This window comes from Sus scrofa, chromosome 2 (assembly GCF_000003025.6).
Source record: "Sus scrofa isolate TJ Tabasco breed Duroc chromosome 2, Sscrofa11.1, whole genome shotgun sequence".
NCBI lineage: Eukaryota > Metazoa > Chordata > Mammalia > Artiodactyla > Suidae > Sus > Sus scrofa.
In genome coordinates this window covers 99011278-99031745 of record NC_010444.4, presented here as the reverse complement: position 1 = coordinate 99031745, position 20468 = coordinate 99011278, and the positions used below count along the sequence as shown (strand labels likewise).

General features: G+C 34.8%; 1 long non-coding RNA gene and 1 pseudogene across 1 annotated transcript in view; both read right to left on the bottom strand.

The window, feature by feature from the left end:
• LOC110259423 overlaps window positions 1-2585 on the bottom strand; it is an 83078-nt gene extending 80493 nt beyond the window's left edge. Inside the window, exon 1 of the long non-coding RNA XR_002341821.1 lies at window positions 2269-2585. This is a non-coding gene — a long non-coding RNA (uncharacterized LOC110259423). The remainder of the gene's footprint in view (window positions 1-2268) is intronic.
• LOC100621673 lies at window positions 16768-17006 on the bottom strand (annotated as a pseudogene).

Here is a 20468-nt window from a genome sequence, read left to right as displayed (position 1 = left end):
TTTTTCTCTTTTTAAGCCACACCCATGGCATATGGAAGTTCCCAGGCTAGGGGTCAAATCAGAGCTACAGCTGCTAGCCTACACTACAGCCACAGTAACACGAGATCTGAGACACATCTGCAACCCACATCACAGCCCATGGCAATGCCGCATCCTTAACCCACTAAGGCCAGGGATGGATCCCGCGTCCTCGTGAATCTTAGTCAGGTTCGTTAACAGGTGAACCATGAAAGTAACTTCCCACGTGTGCATTTTAACACTGGACTCTCACTTAAACATCTTCAGGTTATGTTTAGCTTTTTGGTTTTTATACCACAACTAACAACATCCATTGATCTTAAACTTGAGACGAACCCAAACCCACTTAGCTTCCTTCAAGTTCCTGAAGCTTATTAGACAACTCTTTTCCAGTCAAGGTTAGTAAGTACCGGGAAAGTAAATTACATAGGCTGCTTAAAGAGCTCATAAAGCTCTCTACTCTTCAACAAGTCACCCATTTGTCAATCTTTTCCTTTTTTAAGCAGTCCTCTGACTCCCCCACTCCTGCCACCACATGCAGCCCCAATACAGCCATCCCTGGAGTCTTTCACTGAAGCTCACCATGTGTACATCTGATGGGGCTGGTGGGTAGGATTTATGAGAGAAAACTATCAGCATTACTCTTTTGCCGGTTTCTGCTTCACCTGATTTTGGTTATTTAATAAACTGATTCAGTCAAGAAAAATGTAATGTGTCTGGGGAATTACATTTCAAAACTTTAGGTTTGTCTTAGGCTTTCAGTGAACTAAAGCTTTGTTTAAAAATGACACTTAAAACCCCAAAACACTGGAGTGGATAGGAAACAGAGTAATCTTACTTGTCTGAACTATTCTTCAAGAAATACAAAGAAAAAAGATAAAATATAGTTTTATAGTTATAGTTTCTAACTATAAAAATAGTTAAAACTGCAGAGAGAAGGAATAAATCACAAATCACAGACACAATTGCATGTTGCAAGCATCAGGATGAGATTCCTGATATATTAAGGAGACCAATAAAAAAGTGAGATTCATAGATTCACACCTACTATTGAAGTGTTCAGTGAAATTAACTTACAGTTATGAAAATTAATTCTGCTATATTTATCTTCATCCATAAAGCATAGTAATTTAAGGGTTATTATTAGCCTTGCTTTGAAATACTACTATTTCTCTGCAATTCACTGCTTACTATGCTGTAATTTTATTTTGTATATTCTTTCTGAAAAAATAGTCATTCTTTAAGTTTGAAAATCAAAGACCATAAAGTAAGGATGTTTGTATGCACTCACAGGGAGAAACGTTTCATTTCATTCTAAAATAACATTCACACAAAAAATACATAATCTATTTTTTAAAATCTAATGAGAAAAATCTCCTGGTCCAGATGCTTGATTTAGGCAGGGTATTTCAAAATTCTCAAGGCTTACTTTTCTCAATTAAGGATTATGGAAACAATCCTGGTAAGCCTAAAGGGTTTTGAATTGTGCTTGTAGAACATTAAGCAAACATGGGTATCTCCAGATTCACAAAGCTCCAATAAAACCATGTGTATATAATTAGATCAATCAACAGGAACCATTATGAGATATATGTCAGAGCAAGTCTCAGAACAAGCAGCCATATAGAATTAACTCTATCCACCTAAGGCCTAAAACATTCAATACACAGACATCATTTAAATCGATAATGGTATTACATCTATTAAAGGTGTGTGCGATAAATTTTTTTTAAACCAGGGAAACATAGTTTCTATTTTAATGTACTTTGTACTAATAAATGACAAAAGTAATGGAGTTTTTACAAGATAAATTAGGTGTTTTCCAATGAAGTTTTACTTTTTCTAAACAAAATACCAAATCCTACTACTGCTACCTGGAAAAACAAAAAGGTCTTACACCAAAAGGATGAAGTGGTATGGAAATAAGCTTTTACCTTAAACTTAGGCAAAATAAAAGGAATGATATAAAAACGAACTACATTAACAAAAGCTACTACCTCCTGTCTAAACTTTCTTTTGAGCCTTGGGGCTTCTCCAGCCCAGGCTATAATTAAACATTTGAGAGAATGCTTCGAATCATTTCTTTCAAAACATTAGCACATTTGTAAGCTTTCATGAAGAAACTTGGTACTTTATAATGGCAAAATCACTCCAAAAGTTAAATGATTTGAATAAATACCCGTATTAATTGGTTGCCAAAACAAATCCCACAGAGTGGGTGTCTATAAGAACAAAAATTCATTGACTCACGGTTTTAGGAGCTGGAAGTCCAAGATTCAGGTCTTACTTGCTACGCTGAGGTCTTGTGAGGCCTTTCCTTCGTGTCTATAAGAACAAAAATTCATTGACTCACGGTTTTAGGAGCTGGAAGTCCAAGATTCAGGTCTTACTTGCTACGCTGAGGTCTTGTGAGGCCTTTCCTTCGTGTCTATAAGAACAAAAATTCATTGACTCACGGTTTTAGGAGCTGGAAGTCCAAGATTCAGGTCTTACTTGCTACGCTGAGGTCTTATGAGGCCTTTCCTTCGTTTGCAGATGACTACCTTCTGCTACGTGCTCATGTGGGCTTTTCCTTATGCGCATGCGTTTCTTAAATTGCCCCGTTTATGAAGGCACCAGTCACATGGGCTACTGGCTCACCCATGTGATCTCATTTTACCTTAATTACCTCTTTAAAGGCCTTGTTTCCAAATATAGTCACAGTGTGAGGGTTATTCAATATATGAATTTTGGTAAGAGAAAATGCAGCCCATAACAGCACCTCTATAATTTTATTATCTATTTGTTTCTAATTTGAGTCCAATTAAAAATATTTGCACTTATTTTTCTATTCAATCTTACCAACATCTAAATAGTAGTTGTCAAACCGTACTGCTTGTCAGAATTACCTGTAAAGCTTGTTAAAACGCAAATTGGGGACCCCACTCCAGAGTTTCTGATTCAGTAGATCTAGGATGGATCTAAGAATTAGCATTGCTGATCTTGATACTGATACTGCTAGTCGGGAGGCTACAGTCTGAGAACAAAAGATCTAGTTTCAAGTTTCTAAAACTATTTTTCTAGCACAAGTATTCCATGAGATGTTAATGGGGACTTATACAGAAAAGTGACCAATAATCAAATCATAATTGGTCTATGCCGCAAATGGGAGTAGCCTCTTAGAGATTTTAACATGTTAGTAGCATATTAATAACATACATGGCACTATATTAAAATTTCTAAGAATTTCTTCAATAAGAGAAAATAATTGAACTCTGTGAATTTTCTAAATGAATTTGCCTATGTAACAGTATTTCAAGTAACATTTTTTTTTATGGCCACATCCATGGCATATAGAAGTTACCGGGCCTGGGATCGAATCCAAGCCACAGCTGTGACCTGATCTGCTGCAGGTGGATTTCTAACTCACTATGCCACAGCTGGAACTCCTCAAGTAACAACTTTTAACATACTTCTCTGGAAACATAGGTTTAACATTTGCAATTGTTGCATATTAAATCAACATTTCCCAAAGTGTGTTCCATGAAATACCAATAGGTATTTTATGGAAGTGCCAATAGGTGTTTCAGAGATTTAAAAAAAAAAAAAAATGTTTTCCATAATTTGGAAAATTGTTCAGTTAAAAAAACCTTGCTATTTTACTTTTCCTGATTCTAAACTTTACAAACTCACTTGAACAAAAATGTATTTTATAATTCACACCCTACGTTTTGTGGAACATAAATAGCTCCCTGAAACTGAGCTTTATAATCACCTTATTGAACTGTAACTAAACGAATTTCCCAATTTAGGTATTACACTTCTATGTGAAATACACTTCTCAGTTCATAATTAAACTTGCAGTCATTTTTTGGAAAGACTAGGAACTGACACATACATACACACATACACACACAAGAGGCTATCTACCATCATCCCCCAATTGTGTTTGTGTCCCAGAAATTTGTAATCAGTAAATGAAAAAGATAGATGATCAGTATGGATAGGAACAGTTTTAATGTTATGGAAAAGAACTAGAAAATGCATTCAACAATCCATTGCATACCAAAATGCAGGCCATTTTTGTTTAGAAATTTTCACAAACACAAAAATGTGTTTTCATATAATCATTCTTTTCTATAGCTAAATACCTTCAATTCTAAAGCAGAGAGTATTAACCAAGGATGAAATAAATAGAATTGAGCAATGATTATGTTTTAAGAAATATGTTGGTTATTTTATATACTTAATCTCATTTATATGCATGCTTGGGATATGGATATTGTCATTTTCATTTCACAGAGGCGAAATCTAAAGCTCATAAATGCAACTTAGTTGCACTAAGATAAGGGTATGATATAGAGCTCTTGATATGAATGCATTCAAATCTTATGAACCAGGTATATTCAAGAATTTAAATACTAATAGTATCTGAAAAATTCTATACTAGATTTGAGCCTAGAAGTGAGGCAACATGGAAGGTAAAAGGAAAAACAGTGGCATGAATCTCATTCTAGAAAAATCAGGAAAAGTCTTCAAGAGTATGCAGAGGCACTGAGATATAGTTTTTGAGAACCACACATCATGGGTTGAAATCTCTACACTACTGATAAACCAGTTATGTTAACTTAGCCATGTTACTTAAAGTCTGACTTACTTTCTTCATCTACTAAATGTGGACTCTAGTTGGATGTAAACTATAAAGCAGTTAAGATCAAATTAATTAGTACAGAGAGCCTGACTGATATTACTTGCCAAATACACTATTTATTATATTTTATCAGGGATATGAGATGTGGACAAAAACATGATAGCATTATTTTAGACAAAATTTATATTTTAAATGTAAATTAAATGTATTCCAATAAAACCAAATAACTCCAGTGAAGCATGAAATGGTGAGTCATGATCATAAATTAATGCATTAGGAAGAATATCTGGGTATTTTAAAATAAAGCTGAGTAGCTATGGCTTGCAATCTGTCTTCAGTGTTTCCATCGTGGCTCAGCGGAAAAGAATCTGACTAGCATCCATAAGAATGCAAGTTTGATCCCTGGCCTCACTTAGTGGATTAAGGATCTGGCATTGCCATGAGCTGTGGTGTAGGTTGAAGATGTGGCTCGGATATGGTGTTGCCGCAGCTATGGTGTAGCCAGTGGCTCCAGCTCCGATTTGACCCCTAGCCTAGGAACCTCCATGTGCCTCAGATGTGGCCCTAAAAAGACAGACAAACAAACAAAAAAGAAAATTTTCTTTTTTTAAGAAATGTGACTTTGAAGAAGGACTAAGGAACTTTATGAATCAAGGGAAAAATCCATAAGAACAATTATTTGAAGGTAGTAATCATTGTTTTAAAATACTGCACCCACTTAGGGAGGAGAGTAGAAACTCATCTTTCACTCAGTCATTATAGATGCTCTGCTCTGTTGAAAACACCTATTATGATCCCCAGGGATCACCAGATAAGATGAGCCATTCCTTTCATCTAGAACTGTTGATTATATCCTAGAAAAAGTATGATCAGTTCACAGAGTTACAATGTTAAATCCCCAAAGGAGGTGGAGGTGCATTTTTTTCCTTTAAAATCAAGCAAAACATCAGGAAAAAAAGTTGAATTACAGTTGGGCTTTGGGACAGATGAAGATGAAGGAAGAAAGCACTTCAGACAGAAGGATCAACATAGATAATCACACAAAGGAAAGCATTGCTTAGAGAAAAAAAAAATCCTGTTTTACTTTAAAATACAATTACACAGGAGTCTCATAAGAAATTGAGCATACTTCAAGTCATCTTGGACAACTCCAAACACAGCAGTTATAAGCAGAAAAGCTGATTAAGCTTGTCTCTTGAACATCTGTATTTTAATCTTTTAAAACTGTTTGACTTGTATTTATATGAGGCTGGAGTTAATGTGTGATTTACTAAACTTTATAGTCAGGGTTAAGGTCTGCATCAAGTTAGTGAAAACTGACTGTATTTGTTTACTGGAGACAAATATTTCATTTAATCCTAAATATTTATAAGTTATAATTATGGTTTGTAGTCGGTAATAATGAGAAAAACCTGAATTAGTGAATGGGTAGAAGAGTAATGAGACTTGTTTCATTATTAATATAGGATCACATTTTATTGATTACTTTGATTGCAAACACTTGAACTTTTCTTTAAACTAGGCCATTTCTTTTCATGAATTATGTCATTTCAACAGAAATTAAATTTTACATGTTACTGCCTTGATGCTTATGCTGCAGAATTAGTTAGGGATGATTATGACGACCAATAGAAAGTTAAAATCAAAGGATTTTCACTTCATTTTGAAGGTTTGAATAGTGTCATGGGCCCTCATTACACTGCAGGAATTTGCTTTCCACTAGTTTTTAAAAAACAAAAATGGAACACATTATTATTATTAATAACACTCTGAACAGAGATTTCTATAAAGCACAAAAATGGCATGGGAAAGGAGTTGGCATAAATAAAATAAAATGACTGTAGAGGAATACAAAAATGTGACAAGTACACAAATATCAAAGTACCCAACTGTCAACTCTGTTTCTTCAGTCTCTGCAAACCTGTATGGAGGAACTGGATAAGATTATCATAACACTGATTAATATTTATATAATTATGTACAAATAAAACCTTCCAAAAAATAATTCCAAACCTACTATTCTACCATATTGCATTATTTTCCTGAAGATAGTCTCAAGAATCCTTGATAATGACTTTACACACACACAATGCACACACACACACAGTCACACTCATATATATCCTGTGTTTTCATCTATTTTTCTATTATTCCTCTTCTATTGCCAAAGGTAATATATTAGTTTTCTATTGCTCTTAAAAACAAATTACCATAAATCCTGTGCGTAAACACATCACTAATTTATTTTTTTAAAATTTTTATTTTTTTTTGGTCATTTCTTAGACCGCTCCCGTGGCATATGGAGGTTCCCAGGCTAGGGGTCTAATTGGAGCCGTAGCCACCTGCCTATGCCAGAGCCACAGCAACGCAAGATCCTAGCCGCGTCTGCAACCTACACCACAGCTCACAGCAATGCCGGATCCTTAACCCACTGAGCAAGGGCAAGGACCGAACCCGCAACCTCATGGTTCCTAGTCGGATTCGTTAACCACTGCGCCACGACGGGAACTCCATTTTTATTTATTTATTTATTTATTTATTTATTTATTTATTTTTACTAATTTATTATCTTAAAAGATCTAGAGGTCAGAACTTTAGAGGTCAGAAAAAAAAAAATGGGCTTCAATTTGTCTAAAACTCAGGTGTTGGCCTGTCTTTTTCTGGAAGCTCCAGGGATCCGTTACCTTGTTTTTTACAGCTTTTGAATCTTCCCATATTCTTTAACTTCCAGTCCCTTTCCACAGTAAAAACCAGCAACTCTGGAGTTCCCGTCGTGGCTCAGTGGTTAGCGAATCCTACTAGGAACCATGAGGTTGCGGGTTCAATCCCTGGCGTCGCTCAGTGGATTAAGGATCTGGCATTGGCGTGAGCCGTGGTGTAGGTCGCAGATGCAGCTCGGACCCCAAGTTGCTGTGGCTGCTCTGTAGCCATAGAACCTCCATATGCCATGGGTATGGCCCTATAAAAGACAAAACAAAAACAAAAACTCCCAGCAACTGCATCCTTCTGCTTCCATCACTTGGTCCCTTCTTTGACTCTCCTATCTTTCTTATAAAGACCCTGGTATTACCTTGGACCTACTCATATAATTCAGGATAATTTCTCAAAATTCTTATTTTAATCACATCTGCAATGTAAAATAATATCCTCACAAGTGCTAAAGAATAGGATGCGGACTTATTTGGGAATGATCATTATATCTTCTAGAGGTAATACAGAGAACTTTACCTCTCTGCCCTTTATTTTCTTAACGCTAATATCTTTCTTAAACCACTTCACTTGGAATTTTGCTCCAACCACCAGTCTGATATTGTTCTTATCCAGATTGCAAGGAAATCTGCTGCTAAATTTTCTAAGCAGGTTCTTACCTCCTCTGACCATCTTTTTGTATTTCTACTTGTTGACTCCTCCCTTTTTCCTCCAACCCTTTTTCCCCAGGACTTCACGCTACTCTCTTCTTTCTCCCCCAGTTTTTCTATTGATCTTCCATAGTATTTTTTTTTTAAATGAACTCCTTTCTCTCTCAATGCTGGCTGTTGTCCTTTTGCTCTTTTCTACTCTATCCATTTTCATCGACTCCCATAAACTTATCTATGTCAGTCTGGAGTCTCAGTCTTTAATTTAGACCATTCTCCTGAACTGTATAAACAAGCTGCTAGTCCATGTGGATGGCCAAAGAGAACTTTAAACCAGCACATCCAAATGTAGATAATTATTTACAAGAGTCAAGCCACCTCTCTTCTTTTTCTTTGTGGTGGGGGAGTGGGGGGGGACTAACAGCAATATTCTCCTTCTGTTCAACAATCCAGAAAGCGCGGAATCATTCTTGACCTCTCTCCTTTTAAGCCTCATGTGTAATACCACCGTCTCCTTGTTTTAATTTTTTAATATTTCTTGAATTGAGTCCATCTTCACCGTCTTAGTCATTGCTTTACTCCTGGTCATAGTCACTTAGTGCATTTGTTGATTCCACATCCACATAACTAGTCCTTTCTCTCCAGCCTTAGATCCCCGTAATCCCGGCTTCCACATGGCTACCAAAACAGTTTAATATGCAAATATGATAGTCACAATACTACTTAATTTTCAATAACTTCAATATAAAAGCATTTATTCTCTCTTCCCATTCTGCATCCCTCATCCAATTTCTCAGACATGTGGACTCTGTGCTTTTCCATGCCTTCCAGCTATACTAGCCTCCATGCTTTTCCCTAATTACTTTTCTCTTAATTCCACTTTCTGAAATGTTTTGAAATTTAAATGAAGTAATGTAAGAAAAATATAAAGCATAGTTTCTATTATACAGTCAACATTTAATGAACATTAATTCCCTATTTTCGCCTTCTCTTCCTTTTTTTTTTTTTTTTAACTGCTGCTTTGCATGTAACTCTCTTGAGCACTGAATGTTACTGGTTAAATAACACTTAGATTTTGATCTAGAGGCAATATATTAGTCAGGGTCCATTCAGTACATTTCCTTTGAACTTTATGAACAACATATCTCATTGTTAGGATAGAATACCAACGAAACATTCTACCAACTACTTAAGGATAAACTTCCAAATGATTAACCTATTGTACTTTTTGGCTAATTTTTAGCTTACTTGATTTAGATAAACATTTTTTTCCCTCTTTTTCTTTTCAGTCAAATGGTCTATAATAGAACCACTGATAGCATACAGAACAATGCCATAGAAACATAATTATCAGATATCCAGGTGAAATGGGAAGTTTTCCATTCTTTTCTTTTTTAAAAAAATATGTACTCTTACAGATTCCACCATCTTTTAAGTAGGGCAATTCATTCCTTCCTGCCTAACATGTACTTTGGAATCACCACAACCTAAAGATTATACTTCTATATCATCTCACTTTCAACCATGTTTCATAACCTCCACAATGTCCAGTCTGGTTTACTTGCAGCCTACTCTCTTTTCTCCACTCAGCAATCAGGATGATCCTCTTATAATACAATCCTTATTTCACTATTCCTCTACTTCCTAACTCCCTCTGAATAAAAGGGTGGTTTTTACACCACCTGCCAGGATTGACAAGATCAAACCTCTGGTCACTTCTACTATTCCTTCTGCTGTCACCCTCACTCTCTCTGCTCCAGCCATGCTGTTCACCTCCTCTTCCTGAAACACCAGGATCCTTGGAGGAATGCATGTCCCCTCTCTTTCTGCCAGAAGGATTATTTCCTCTCCTCCTTCGGGCCACTGTTTGAGTGTCACTTTTTCAACTACCCTTCCCCTTCCACCCTAAAAAGCTGAAGCTCTGTATTTTTCTTTTCTGCTTCACCTTTCTACCTAACCTAAATGACACTTTGTTTTTATTTTGTAAAGTCTCTATCTTCCCCTTATTAGATCGTACGATTATGAGGATAGGGGATTTTGATATTTTTGTTCAATGTATCATTAGTGAGCACCCCCAAAAGTGCTGATACATAGTTGGTATTGAGTATTTGGGAAATAAATTTCTGTGGTATTTTTAGAGAGTCTTCACTTTCATTTGACATAAAGCTTTTCAATTTATTTTGGTTATTGTGATAGGCATGGGAAGTTTATCAGGATGGCACAGATAAATCTAATGGGAAGGAAATAAGCTTCGCATTTCATATTTTTGCCCAGATCTTTCTTCAATGACATTGTAGTGATATTATAATCTGGGGATTCAGCACTGGAGTAAAAAAATAAGTTAAAAGGCATCAAATCAGTTTAATGGGTGTATTAATATTTACGGGACAAAGACCCCCAAATAGGAAGGGTATTTCATGCTCCTAGTCACACAAGGATGAACAAGCATTTTTCAGAGATCTTGGTAGCGTCTGAGCTAAAATATTTTGAGCCAATGTGGTAGTAAAACTTGCTACAGGGACTTCTCATAAGGGAAGCTTACAGGTTTTTAGACATTTAACAACTATGTTAGGACTGCATGCAAAGAAAACAAAAGATCTTTTTGGATATTAAGACCATCTGTGTATATTCATAAAGCAAAATATTTAATCATTTCTGCATGTATTCTTCTCTCCATAACACTATTTTTGGGTTATAGGACAGGACTTTTTTGTGTATGTACCATACGAGTTAATTCTACCACTAAGAGTTAATTCATATAACTTCTCCTAAAGTACTCATTCTATAAGTTATTTGAAGGTCTCAGTCAAATATATTATATAGATTATGTTAATAATTGGCCAGTCATAACTACTTCACAATTCAATGCTTAATGTTTTTATATTCTAAATCAAAGGATTCCAGGTAAGGTGATGTTTGAACAAAATGAAAATGTACCCTTGAAAGTATTATTAACTGGTGAAATGTAAAGTTCTCCTAGTTGTAAAGAATTATATTCAAATTAATCTGAGGAAAAAAAAGCTATAAGTCACTTAACAAGGTATGGAGAATTTTGAGTTCTCTCATCTTTTAAGAAAAACAAAATATTAATTCTCCCTAAGCAGTCAAGAATCTATACAATTTCTTAAATACAGTGGACAAAACAATTCATGTTAATTGGCCCTGCCTTATAAAGCATTTAATTTTTTTTCTAAAACTGTCACTTAAACTAATTGCATGTATATAACAAACTTGCTTCCATAAAATTATAGTAGCTATAACACTTTTCTTTTGGGAACACACTCACCTAAATGTTTGATTCTAATCAGATATTTACAGAGGATTTTTTTTATCATATTACCTTCACAAAATTATCCAAATATTGACTAAAATGTTTATTGAATTCAAACTCCAGTTGCAAAAAATCTAGGGTTAAGTAACTTCATGGAAAAGATTGTAATGAAGTAAATATTGTCTCAGCCTTATCTTCTTGACCGCAAACATTTAGACTAAAGGAGTATAGTGAATTCAGTAGAGTTTAGTAGGCTTAAATGAAACAATATATTTTATGTATTCATAATCCCATCTTTAGCTTTTCTCCACAGCTGAGATTAAGCAGGTTTCAGGATTACAAAGGGACATTCTCATTACCCTCAGGGCTTAACTAATCCAAGTTTGCAGTACTATGGATTGCTGATAAGGGAGCCAAACATATAGGCTGGTGATTATGTGGAGATAATACCATGCAATAAACAATCATTTCAAAATATTTACATTCTGAAAAATATATAAATTTTGTAAAAAATTAAGCAAAAACACAAATATTAGTAAATGATGTTGAATGTGATGGCAAATTTGAAAACCACTTTATCTTGGCTACGATGACATTTCCAAAGAGTGGAGAAAGAGTGGAAGCCAATGGAATCCCATCTGATTGGTGAGACCCCAGAAAAATCCACACTCTGCCTGTGTGAGCCCATTCTTCATTTAAAACCTGATATGAATGAGATGCAGACATTCCTCAGTCCTTGCTCAACACATATTTTTATATCTTAATCAACTTCAAACTTCAATTCAAGCACTGTTATATAACCCATATATTATTACTTCCACTATAAATCTACCACCTTATGACTATTAAATGAGGCAAAATAAAAAGTAGTAAATACTTTTTGTTCTCACGTAAATTACAACTTAAACAGCAACTTGAAGACAAATTAAAAATGCAAATAAGCATTTAGGGATCTAGACCCTCCAGTAAGAAATAAAATCAAACTCAAACTGAGAATTTGGAGGGGGATTTAATATAGAGATGTACAAAGAGCAAGAAGGATATAGCGAAGTCATGTGGTTAGCTTAGTAACCAGGGACTATACAGCAATAGCAAAACTCCTAGAGCACTCCCACCTCCAAGCCCCAAAGAGCAGGAAGGGGGCAGTTACCAGAACCAAGTGAGACGGAAAGAGGTCTGTGGGGCATAGCCACCTGCCAGGAGTTGTAACCTGTGTTGTAGGGATGTAGACACTTTCAGACAGACCTGAAAGGAGGGATTTTGGTTGGACTAAACAACTAACCTCAATTTCTACCTTCTCTCCCATCCCTGCTAAACCCCACATGCCAAATCTAATAGGAAGTCAGAGGGCAAAGAACCCTGTTACCATAATCCTTTCAGAATAACCTCCTGAGGTGTAGAGCAAGATGGAGGAGGATGGAAAGAGGATCAGGGGAACAAACAGAAGGCATCTGGCACATGCCCTTAAAAAATATATCCCACTGTCTTTAATTCTATGCATGCAGATGTCCAAGAGGGGAGTACTTAGAAAGCTGGGTTCTCATTTAATTCCAAAGTTTAAAAAGTTCAGGAGTTCCTACTGAAGTGCAATGAGATCCGTAGCCTCTCTGGTGCTCTGGGACATTGGTTCAACCTCCAACCCAACATCGTGAGTTAAGGCTTCCTGACACAGTGAGTTAAGGATTCAGTTTGCCATAGATTCTTTTTTTTTTTCTTATCAAGTAATCTTAATTGCAATCAATTGTTATTTCCCCAATACATTATTTTTTCTTCCTACTGTACAGCATGGTGAACCAGTTATACATGCATGTATACATTCTCTTTTCTCACATTAAAAAAGACACATGCACCTGCATGTTCATTGCAGCACTGTTCTTGATAGCCAACACATGGAAACAACCCAAATGTCCATAAACAGATGATTGAATTAGGAAGATGTGGTATATATACACAATGGAATACTACTCAGCCATAAAAAAGAAAAACTCATGCCATTTGCAGCAATATGGATGGAACTAGAGACTCTCATACTGAGTGAAGTAAGTCAGAAAGAGAAAGACAAATACCATATGATATCACTTATATCTAGAATCTAATATATGGCACAAATGAACTTTTCCACAGAAAAGAAAATCATCAACTCAAGTTTGCCATAGATTCTGATCCTTGGCCTTGGAACTTGATATGCCATGGAGTAGCCAAAAAGTTCAAATGAAGTGATTCAAATAAACTATTATCCACAATAATTCATCATATGGTGATTAACAGTGGAATTTCCTTTGTGTATTCTTTAATGTTTTATCATCCTCAGCTCTATTATGAGCTGGAGAAGTTTCTAAAAATATAAAGTATACAGAAAAATTTTCTTCTGCGGAGAAGAGAATGAGCAACTTACATTCGCCAAGCAGGAAAACATTGGTCTGAGAAAAGGTACACTCTCTAAAACTATGAAGGATTTACTCAATGAACATAGTTAAAAAAAAGCGTTTGAATATATTAAATGTGTTCAGAATTTCAGTAAGAAATGAGAAAGACATACATGGGTCACCATGCTGTACAGTAGAAAATTGACAGAACACTATAAACCAGCTATAATAAAAAAAATCATTATATTTAAAAAAAAAAAAAGAAATGAGAAAGCAACTCTTTGAATATCAGAGAGTAAATATGAAGTATTCGAGTTCCTGTAGGGGCTCAGCAGGTTAAGAACCCAACATAGTGTCCATGAGGATTTCTGGCCTCACTCAGAGGTTAAGAATCCAGCATTGCCACAAGCTGTGGCATAGGTCTCAGACACAGCTTGGATCTGGTGTTGCTGTGGCTGTGACTTAGCCTGGCAGCTGTAGCTCTGATTCAGTCCCTAGCCTGGAAACTTCCATACGCTGCGGAAGTTTGATATGCCATGGAGTAGCCCTGAAAAAGGGAAAAAAAAAAAAATTTGAGGTATATCACAGGTCTAAATCAGACACTAATAATAGCCAGTATTTCCTGAGGCCTTTTTAGGAGTCAGCCCTGTTCTGTGAAGCACATTTAACATGAGATCTCACACAATACATTGTCCCTAAAAAACAGAGGATTATTTGTCCCATTTTATACAGCAAAGAAACCTGTTTAAAGACTTGAAGTAGTTGTCTAGCCCACACAGCTAGCCAATTATGGAGACAGGAATTGAACTCAGTTATAGCAGATATTCAAACCTTTCTCACATTCTAACATTATTGCATTATTATCCTTTAGTTTTAAAAAATTAGGTCTATCATGCTCAGTAACAATGATATTTATATTCACATGTAAAATGTATCTGTTATAAATATTTGGCATTTAAAACTTTTAAGGTTGTAAGGTCACATTTTAATTCTGGCAACTTACATTTTTCTCACCTGATTTAAATCAGTAGTTAGCATCTTATTAGCCATGCCATTGTTCAGATTAAAAATGCAGATAATTTTTCTGTGAAATGTATCTTCTTTGGCAACTGGCCAACAAAGAATTATTTGCATTATTTCCTTGGTAGCAACTTTATGCTGATAGTAACACCTAGTAGGAAAGAAGGCAAATATATTGATTCTTTAAAAAACAGGGGTCATATTTATAAGAGCATGGTTGACACAATACTCAAAATCAGAGAAGAAAACAGATAATATGAATATTTATAAAATGTCAATTTTTATATCCTTCAAAAGTTATCATCGGCTATTTTTCGTATGTCCTATTTTAATAGCTTTCCTCATGTATATTATATATTTCCTCATAGAGCTAATACCTGGATACCCAGCTATGCCAAAATATAGAACCCTCTAAAATGTCTAAAATTACTTTGGAGAATGGAAAAAAAAGATTTTTATTTAAAATGGCACATGCACTATTTTTGTGGTTTGCTTCTTTAATTATCTTAAAGATTTTACATATCAAAACATGACATGCTATAATCCATCAGTTGATACAATACAGCATAGTAAATCATGATGTAATAGATTGTTTGCCATGGCTCAATGCTTCCAATAATGGTGTAATATAAATTTATATGAAAGCATATTTAATACATCTATTTTTAAAATTCAGCTCTCTTCTTCAAGAATGGAAGCACACTAAATATTAAGCATGGCTCTTAAAATGTAGTTTTTCAGCAGAAAACACCATTGTAATATTCCAAAGAAGAAAATTCTTAGTATATAATGGCATTTTTGTCATTAGGCTTTGTAGAGATTTCAATCTTATGCCATTCATACATCTTTATCTTCCACATATAATAATAAGAATCTTTATGATCTATGAATAATTGGACTGGATACGTATAATCAACCCTCAATTATCATTTCAGAGGCAAGAAAGAAATCACATAGATAAATGAAATTCTCAGATAAAACAAGAATCAGAGGATCATGAAGTTTAGAGATGAAGGGGCCTCAGAGATCAGCTACTCCAACCCCCTTATTTTACAAGATGAATAAGTTGAGCCCCTTGAAAGGAAGAGGTTTTTAAAAGGTCACAGAGCAAGGTTATTTGCAGATCAAGGACCACTGTTTTTCTGGCTCTGGCTCTTTCTGCAGTCCTACCCTGTCTTTTTTAAAATCGAAGTCTAGTTGATTTATAATGTTATGTTAGTGTCAGCTGTACAGCACAGTGATTCAGTTATGTATATCTTTTTCATGTTCTTTTCCCTTATAAGTTATTACAAGATACTGAATATAATTCCCCGGATCCTTGCTGGCTATTTTGTCTATAGTAGAGTGTATATGTTAATTCCAACCTTCTAATTTATTGATCCTCCCTTTCCGCTTTGGTAACCAGACTTTGTTTTCTAAGTCTATTAGTCTATTTCTTTTTTTAAAATAAATCCATTTGTATTTTATAGGAGTCCACATATAAGCAATATCATATTATATTTGTCTTTGGCTTACTTCACTTGGTATGAGAATCACTAGGTCCATCTATACTGCTGCAAATGGCATTATTTCATTTTTTATGGCTGAGTAGTATTCCATTACATTGTTATATACATTTTCTTTGTCCTTTCAACTGCTGATGAACAGTTAGATTGCTTCCATGTCTTTGTTATTGTAAATAGTGCTGCAGTGAACTTGAGTTCATGTATCTTTTCGAATAACAGTTTTTTCCACATATATGCCCAGGAATGGCAGAATCAAATGGTAACTCTATTTTTAGCCTTTTTTAAAGAAATTGCCATATTGTTCGTCATAGTGCCTGTACTAAGCCCTTTCAGGTGAAGTTTAATGAGTGACTTAAACATATCTTGGAACACTGAATTACATTTTTCCAACTTTTCCTTTCACATTACTTCAAAGTCCTACCTAATATCTTAAAAGTGCTGCTCAAAAGTATTCTAAGTTTTGTTGTTGTTTGTTTGTTTGTTTGTTTGTTTGGAAAACACTACCTTTATTGTGAGCAGCAGCTGGGGTACTTCCAGTAAGAGAAAAAAATTTACAAAACCATGGATTTGGTGAAGCCACCTGGTTAGAACCCTTGGGAGCTCACACATAGATGCTGACCCAGAGCAGCAGGAAGAGGACTCCAAAGCCCTTGAAGTGTGAGGCCACCAAAATGATGAGGAGTTTTTTGGAGATATCCCGAGGGTGCTTGGTGGAGGTGACCTCATAAACAAAGAACTCGGCAGTGAACAACATGCCAATGACCAATAACACATGATCAGATGGGGAAAGAAAGCCAGGTTCACTGAGCTGGTCTATCTGCTCATGACCTCAAGCTCCATTTTGCAGGGCACAGTATGATCCACTGCTCCACTATTTAATTGTTGTTTTTTAAGACTTATAGGGATGCTTAGGATATCATTTGTCAATTGGCTAATAAAAGCAATTACTTTTACTGAGTCCAACACCCTTCTTTCCAATGTATTCTGATGGAGATATAGGGGAGAAAAAAGCAGGTAAGTCAATGAAAAATGTACTTGAGTAAATGTTCTTAAATAGGATACCAAAGAAATAAAAAGAGACTCATTCATTTATTTAACACTCTTTCATTAAGTACTTAAATGTTTGTGACTTCCAAACTTTCCTTCTGATAAAATTTCTTTCTGCCACTCTTCAGAATCCTGATGCAGTAGCCAGGCTGAACATAGGAATATGCATCCTTAATTATGACTCTCATGATTAGATATATTTAAGGAAACTTGATACTATATGAAAACAATGGTGCCCCTTTAGGTATAGAATTGTTAATAAGAAAGAGACACTGATTTTGTAGAGTTTACAGATTTGAGGTGGAGATAAAGATATAAACAAATGTGCCCTCAACTTAGGAGAAAAGGAAAACTTCCTGGGATGTCATGTATGTATGAACAATGAATGAATGTTTATTGTTTGTCTTTTTTTAGGGCCGCAACTGGGGCACATGGAGGTTCCCAGGAGGTTAGGGGTCCAATCGGAGAGGTAGCCACCGGCCTATGCCAGAGCCACAGAAACGCCAGATCTGAGCCACATCTGCGACTTACACCACAGCTCACAGCAATGCTAGATCATTAACACAGTGAGCGAGGCCAGGGATCAAACCTGCCTCTTCATGGATGCTAGTCAGTTTCGTTAACTGCTGAGCCATGACAGGAACTCCAATAATTAAATTTCTATAGACAGCGATGGAGAACAATACAGGTATTGGGGATGGTATTTGCACAGTTAAACAATAGACATATAGCTAGGTGGGAGGAAGGAGGGTATACAGTCAGTCTATGAAAAAGTGAAGAGAGAGGTTTGGCTACAGTTGATATACATGAAGAAATGCAAGTGGAGGCTGGGCAGGAATGGTATTTTGGAATCAGAGCATCAAGAATTTAAAGATCTAGACAAACCAATCTCAGATTGTCCTTGAACATGGAAGAAACCTGATCAGAGTCGATGGCTGGCATCTTTTATTAAAAAGTAGTGTTCATGATGAATTGGACTAAGGATAAACTAAAAAATGGGGAAACCAGTTGAGAATTGGCTTGGCAAGACCAAATTAAACCTGCAGCATACTTCCAAAAATATAAATGTACATCTGGTGTTTCAGACATTTTCAAAGCTATCATAAAATAATGAAAGGTGCCTCAGGATTGCTTACCCAATCATGGTGCAATCTCATCTGTTAGGATCTTCCAGATTTAGTGGAAATGTATCCAGTTTTTAGAGATTTCCAATGCAGTTCATTTCAATACTTAGTAATTTGCACTGTCAAAAACATGTACCAATCTAATAAAAATTCTTCTCTAATTTTTTGGTTCAGACTTTCTTGTTCAAAGTCAATGTGTAGAAGTAAATTGTTAATTGTTGTTGATCTTATCATTACTACAAAGTCCATTAAGACATAGCTTTCTTTCTTTCCTCTAAAATAAGCAGTTTAATTCCATTAACTTCTCTTTTATTTCTTATTTTCAACTATCTTCTTAGCCTGTACTTATATTTTGGCTTTCCTATTAGCCCTAATCGTGTTTAGCTATAACGTCTAGTTGTGTCTGTGTACTGAGTATATGTTAGCTTTTTTTTTTCTTTTTAAGCAAGTCAGAGACCCTTTTTCATAAGGAAGTATATTTGTCAAGTATTTGAAAAAATAGTTTATGTAAGGCAAAATAAAAATATTTTGTAGATTCTGTTACACTTTAAAGACATTATTTACATTCCATTAAAATGAATAAAAGTATATTACAGTTACAGTTAAAACTTATCAAAAATGATTGAGAAGGTAATTGGAATTAGAAAGGCTTTTATAAGCATAATATGAAAACTATAGACAATTTACTTATAGCCATTTTATGAGGTAAAATACTACATCAAGGCCAGTTTTAAAGTTCAAAACAAGGGGGAATATGTATGTAACAGATACAAACACACATAAATTAACTATTCCTAACTCTGATAGCTATATTACAACTAAATAAGAATGAGCCAACTTTTAAAAAGGAGGAGGTGCAAAGAGCAGTAACAACCATTTAAAGAATATGAGATTTTTAATGCAAAAAATTAAAATAAATTTAGGATTGTTTTTGCCTATCTGTATCAACATACACAGTGATAATGTTTAGAGTTGATAAGGATGAAGCACATAAAAGATGTTATATATTGCTAGTTATCATGTAAAATAGAATAATCTTCTGTAAAGGCAATTTATCAACATATTTTTCAGTGTGTAGCTTCTTTGATTTCCTTTGCAAAAACTGATTCTACAGTAATATTCACATAAGCATGTAAAAGTATGTGTACAAGGATGTTAACTATAATCTTTTCTTTAGTAAAAAAAAATGTTGGAAATGATATTTAAAAGTATGTTAACTGGATAAAGTATGAGTTAACCACATATAGGGATATTATGTAGTTTTTAAAAGGTGAGGCAAAATTATTTCAGCTGAAACAGAAGAGATTCACAATGTATCACTAAGTGAAATAAGTAACTTGTGTGCTGTGGGGGGGCGCCTTTGTGTGTGTGTGTGTACACTATGTATGTGTGTATATATATGCATATATATACACACGCACACACACTTTTTCTCTCTCTATATATATATAATTCTATTGCTTTATGTACATAACATTTATACATAGATGTAAATCAGTATCATCAAATACTACTGGAAACTTTCTGAGAAATGAGTTTCTTGAGATTTTTAAAAAATTTTTAACATTTCTGTTTTCTGTAATGTTTAAATATTTTACAATAAATTTGTATCACTTTGTAAAAAGGAAATAACTATAAAATGTTTATAAAGTCATAAACCATATAGATCCATTTAAAAAAAGAACAATGTAGGCAAGCGTTTTATCATGTCCTTCCTTTCTAAACCAGTGAAAGCTGGTAGTGAGTGGAAATTGAAATACCTTCCTGAAAGGAGATTAATTATAATATGATAAATTACTTGATTTTTTTGGCTGATATTTTTGCCAGTTTAATTTCTATTATTTAAACAAGCTCTATGATTCTGAGAGAGTTGCATAAAAAAATTAAATACTATAGATTGTATGTACTCACCTGGGAGTGAATAGATGGCAGAAGAAAAGAATTGATGAAGCCATTACAGATGGAAAACACCAAATTTGCCCAAAATGACACTCTCAATAGTGACATGCAATTTTTATCATAGCAAAAGTGTGAGTAATCTCATTATTTCAACTCTGCATCTTCAAAAGTTTGTACTTTTTTTTTTCACAGACGGTAAATCAAACAATAAAGTACCTATTTTCACACCAAG